The following is a 6,000-nucleotide window of genomic DNA, read 5'->3' as shown; positions in this document are numbered from 1 at the left end:
AACATCGTCATTGCATCAGAACATACCTAATTCGCGATTTGGATTCACAATAAACGTAGTTAACACAGCTGCAAAAACCACTGGATCATTTAGAATCCTAGATCACAGTGATAGGGCCCGAGCGGCAAGCGAAGCATCAACGGAATGGTTAACTGTTTTCAGCTGACTTGAGGCAACAGGGATGTTGCGTCCCCACATTAAAACCTCACGTGGTGTTATTCAAGTAGCCAGATGGGTCCGATTAGTGTTCCTCGCCTGATAAATGTGGTCACTGGGGATGGGGCTCGCAATAGAGAAGATGGTTGGACCTTATTCTGCTTACGGCTAAGAAGGCTGAGGAGCTGACCGTTCCCTGTAAGTGAGCTGGGCGGTGGATGCTGTCACTCCGAGCAAGGTCTTCCGTTTAGCGGTGATTTTGGTTTCATTTGGGATTTCCATCCGTCATCTAGCGGCACACTAGTTAAATATCCTCCAAATCAATCAAGACAAACTGGTTTATCCAAGCTTTGATTGATCAGGTATTTGCAGTGCAGTCTATTCTTTAAAATTTTGCACGCACCATACCAATAACCGGCTAGGATACAGTCAGAATTCTCCAGAAGAAATTCAGAAGGAATAGTCGGTTGCCTTGGAAGTCAACCAACTTTTCTTTATGTTTTTTCTTCATCTGGGTAATTTTGACTCATTATTGGAACTTACTTGTTCTGCAGTTTGTTCCCCACTCCTTTACAGAATCCGCAAAGCAGGACATTTTAAGCACCCGAATGAGAGTAGATATCTGCACCCCGCGCAACCTCATGGAGTAAAATTTATCGCATTTGGTGCAGCAATAAGCTGAGGAAGGTTGCTAATTTCGTCGATTCTTGTTCTCATCCGATTCCGGTGGGGGAGTGAAAGGGTTTTTTTCCAAATGCAACGGAACAAAGTGGATGTGAGTGAGCAGGTCAGCAGAAAACTGGCATGTCCTATTCGAAAGCCGCGGTTTGGACCAACATCATTCGTTCATCTTACATTACAGAAATTATTTGCTAAATTCAGACGCACAGTTTACGGCAGTGGAAATGGTATTATTTCACATTGATTTTAAACCTCAGGAGCAGGGACTTTACCTTCTTATGCCTGTGTTGTAGCTTCCCTTTTTAAAAAAAGACGCTGAACTTGAATGCAGGTCATTTTTCCAAATCGACTGATGAGGACTTCTTGGAGGTTTACTGAGGATTCTACGGGATACTCTCACTGGTTGATACAGTATAGTCGCGGTTTTATCGGTGTTTCATAAGTAGTGCATCCACCTTGGTAAGCTCACCATTCGACGACCTTGGAACTGTACCTTTATCGCATCAAGCAGACGAAATCCCTGGTCTTCAGCGAGTTTGACCTTTTTCATTATCACTTGAAAGGTTGAGAATTTGCAAGTCGTGCTGACTCTACGAGCAAAGTTGCTTCATGTTGAAGGGCGGGGAATTACAGTCCATATAATTTACCTCCCATTATCCTTGGTACACAACTTACGAAGCCCCGGGGGTGATACGAACATCCAACCTCCCGGCTAGACCCGCTTGGCGTAGCGAGTGACAGCTTCTCAGATGGGAGGTCAGTGCCGTTTGCAAGATTACTCAAGGTGTTTTGGACACGTCCCTAGGAAACTCGTTCACCGGAAGGAGCGTTTTATTCTTGAAAATCGAAAGAACACTCACTTCCTTCAGATTGAGATATTGAAAGCATTCTGATGTCGTTTCATTTATAAGATACGAGTGCATTTCCATGTTCGCCTATTCTTAGTGTTTTGAATGCTTCGACGAACTCAGTAGCTGTAAAATGGAAAAAGATATTGACGAGCTTCGGTAGAGACTCGGTTGGGAGGTATTCACCATAAACAGGGAGCCTCCTAGTGATATGTATTTCAGCAAGTAATTGGTCATATTTTTTTTAAATTTCAATCATGATTGTCAATCCAGGTGCTGCACTCTCAGATTGACCTGAAGCATCACTTGTTCCCCACGACCGGATCACTATCAGATTTGAAGAATCGTTTAAAACCCGACAGGTCTGTTTCCTGTAGTAAGCTCACTGTTGGCATTCCTTCCTGACTTCTGCCCAAGTTACGTGAGACATACGCGCAGCTTCGGTTGTTGTTGTCTGAGGACAAAACACTCGCCGAATGTCAGCTTAACGAATGTGATAAGTGTAATTTAGGAGGTATAATTCCGCGAAAAATGACGAATGACTGAAGAGCACACTGCTTGGTCAGGATTCAGATTCTTGCATTCGTTCGGTAAGTTTTCAAAATGAATAAGATGCACTCGTTGTTTAGTCCAAACTAATGAATTATGACTAGTTTTGCCACAGCATAGATGGGCTTCACTGACAGGATGAAATCTCTTTTGAATTTCGGTAACACCCGTAAATTTCATCAGCACTTCTAGGGGAAGAACAAAACAATTCCAAAGTTGAATCTGAATTTAATTCCTGAAAGTACACCAAGGGCGCTTGATTTGTAAGTTGTGGTGAAGTCTTGCCAGTCTCAAAAATTTACCACCTGCTTATAATGAAGAAGTATCTGACCGATTTCATCGCATTTCTGCTATGCACGGTTGGCTGAGTTGCGTTTCAAAAAACCTGCTGCACAGATCAATCCAGATATAGCTTTGCACGTGACCTTGAAATGTAACGGATCACTTTGTGGTTTGGTGAATGATGGAATCGGGGGAATGAATCACATCTCTGTGTTAATGTGACGGCTAAGGGAATAATGATGATGTCGGCTCCAGTGTCAATAAGAGAACTGAGGCCAGACGCCTTGTCGAAAACTGTCAGACGGCGAGTGATGTGAGGAGGGCATTGAACTTTACAGGCCTCTATAATTCTGGCAGTTTGTTCTCCGAAGTTGACTGAGGAGGGTGCATGGTTATTTCGGAAGGAACACGGTTGGGAGCACCTGTGTGCACGGTGCCGGAAGGTGCTATGGTACCAACAGTGACCATTTCCCCTGGTAGGTGAATGTGATCGGGAATGCGAATGTGGACGCGACAGCGTGCGGCGAAACTGGTATGGGTCGAGACAAGTGAATGGCTTCTAGCTGATTAAGTAACTCGCTATGACGGTCATGAAATGTGGACACCAAATCCGGTGTATCTACAGAAAAGTAGCAGAAAAACAAGGTTGAATTTCCAGTATTTCATCTCCTATGCTGACAAGTTCAGAGAGTGGAACACCTGGACTGGAAGCGAGAAGTGATTTTACGTGGGTAGGTAGACGTTTCAGAAGAAACTGTTTAAACAAGGCTGCATCAAGTTTGCGGTCCCCATGATGTTGTAAAGTCGTCGCAACAGTTGCGATGGTAGATCCATCGAGAGATTCTCCTCTAAGCAGTTGTTCCAGTCGTTCAGGTTCGACCAAACTACAAAGTTTATTGATGGCGGTACGTGACTGAGTGCCTTCAGGGTGGCGTAAACCGGTTGCGATTTCAGGAGGGAGTACTGCAAGCACATGGCAATACATGGCAAGCTCTTGGGTGATTACGAAAACGGCAAACTGAGCTTTAGCTTGTGTGAATCAGATGCATGAGTCGTTGTGCCAGAATTCTGGAAGATGAACAGAGGCAGCGGTGATCTGGGGTGTTGGTGCGATTGAAGGTGAGGGAATGTCTTGTGCTGGAGGAACTGACATGGCATAAGGATCAAGTCAGGTTCACCAATTGTTAGTGGTTCTAACGTAATTAGGTTGATTATCAAAAGATGACAAGCGCTAGCAAACGTCTGTTTTACCAGGATGCTGATGAATACAATAGTTTTGCGCACTTGATAAAAGTAGATACAATGGGAAAAGTGGAATTCGCCAAAACGTGACTTATCGTTTGAAGACACCTGTTGAGAGTTCTTGAGTGAAGTTCCGGGGGGCGGAACGTGTCTTCTCTGTGGTATAGCCGTTGCACGTGTTCCGTAGTTATCAGCGGAGACTTGTGGAGCTCGGTTGACTTCCTGTTCCGTGTGTGCGTGTGTGTTGGGCCGATAGGTATGCCTATTAAGTGTGTGCAGTGTGAAGAGGGGAGTGCCCCTCCGTTTTAGATACTTGCACGAACATGAATACAACCTGACCTCATGTGTTGAAGTTCGTAAACCTGGCGCATGACGCAGGTGGTAGTCGCGTAAAAAAAAATGGATGGGAAGTTGTAATGTACATGTTGTCGGCCAAGGGTCAGGAATTGTCACATGGTTTGAGTGTTTGTGACGCGTGATCTGGTGAGTGGCCGCTACAGCCCAACAAGGCGTTGACTTCTCGGGCCTGTGCCAACTTTTAAGTGACTGTCAACCAACAGCCCCTGGATGACCATCTTGTGGTTGGAAAACCCCAAGTCAGTTCAAAACGATAGTCCTAGGCATGAGTAGTTCCTCCGTTAGACAACCGGAAGCGAAACAAGTTGGTTTGGTTAGTTTGCAGCCTAGGTTAAAGCAGTAGGTTATGCCCGTTGGACATTTATTCTGATGATGTGTCACCAACCGATTTGCAGTTTGCCTTCGGGTCTCCATGCCTCATCCGTAGACGACAGTTATCAACAGTAATGCTCTTGATTTCAAGTAGTTTGGCTAACCATCATCTTGTGGTTGGAAAACCCCAAGTCAGTTCAAAACGATAGTCCTAGGCATGAGTAGTTCCTCCGTTAGACAACCGGAAGCGAAACAAGTTGGTTTGGTTAGTTTGCAGCCTAGGTTAAAGCAGTAGGTTATGCCCGTTGGACATTTATTCTGATGATGTGTCACCAACCGATTTGCAGTTTGCCTTCGGGTCTCCATGCCTCATCCGTAGACGACAGTTATCAACAGTAATGCTCTGGATTGCATGTAGTTTGGCTAACCATCTTCGGCCCATATTCAGGGCATAAGTTGATGTTCGTGGCGGTGGTTTTGTGGCAAGCACAGCTGTAGCATAAATAGGTAGCGGCAACGCTCATCTTGGGGATCTGTAAAGAGTCCAGAGCGGTCTCCACGCTTCGGAGCTCGGAGCAATTTTCCAATCTACGCGCTAATATTCCCAGTTCTAGCCTGTGACTTACAATAGACTTCAGTAATGAACGTTCCGTATGAGTACAGTTCACTACTCGGAGAAGAACATAGTTGGGTTGTATTGTCTGGAATGGTGTCTGGGTGAAACATCATATGATCTCTCACTCCCTACACCCTAATCACTTTTCCTCGTCTGCGAAGTTATGGCTACCGTTTGGGTTGGTTGGATTCTAAGTTGGCTTGACTAACGAAACTGGCCTTAGGTTGATGTCCAACAATAAGGGGCCTGTTCTACGAACTTGCTGCTAACCTGGGACACGTGGACACTCAGATGTCAGGTAAGAGACTGAGAGGTTTCCTACCGTCAACACTGTGTAAAGGTTTTGCTCATAGATCAGGTGTAAAGAGAACGCGTGAAACGTCTGTACATCAGCGATTAGATAAGTAGATGTGATAAGCAAGTCTTGTTGCTGTACGAACGGGTTGGGAAACTGCTACTACAATGCGAAGAACAAAGGTGGTTTGAGGAACAAGTTTTTGGCAAGGTCTTTCCAGGTCATACAGTTGCAAAGGTTAAGAGCGCAGTATCTAACATATTTGAGTGATAATGGTGCAATTGGACAGAAAATCGAGTGGAAGACGATACTGGCTACCTATTAAAAAACAATTAGTTCAGGTCATCAATAGGATGATTCGAGCTTGTCAGCGCGGGTGGTGCTGTGGTTGTGTTCAGCAGAGGGTGTATGTGTGAGGACAGTTGTGTTAGATCATGGCTAATTCAACACACGAACAAAGAGTTTTTGCCGACGAAGGATCGGATTGCAATGTCGCATTGTGATAGTCTCAGGCACTGCGATTGTGCGTTGCTGTACTGATCTGGATTGATTAGCCGGTGCCTTGTAAACAATGCGGAAGCTTTGGCTGGGTATCACGTTGTGCACCGTGTTTACAGAGTCGCATTGTGATGGTCTCAGGCACTGCGATTGTGCGTTGCTGT

This window comes from Opisthorchis viverrini (assembly GCF_000715545.1).
Source record: "Opisthorchis viverrini unplaced genomic scaffold opera_v5_11, whole genome shotgun sequence".
In the NCBI taxonomy this organism is placed as follows: Eukaryota; Metazoa; Platyhelminthes; class Trematoda; order Opisthorchiida; family Opisthorchiidae; genus Opisthorchis; species Opisthorchis viverrini.
This window is presented reverse-complemented; position numbering follows the sequence as displayed.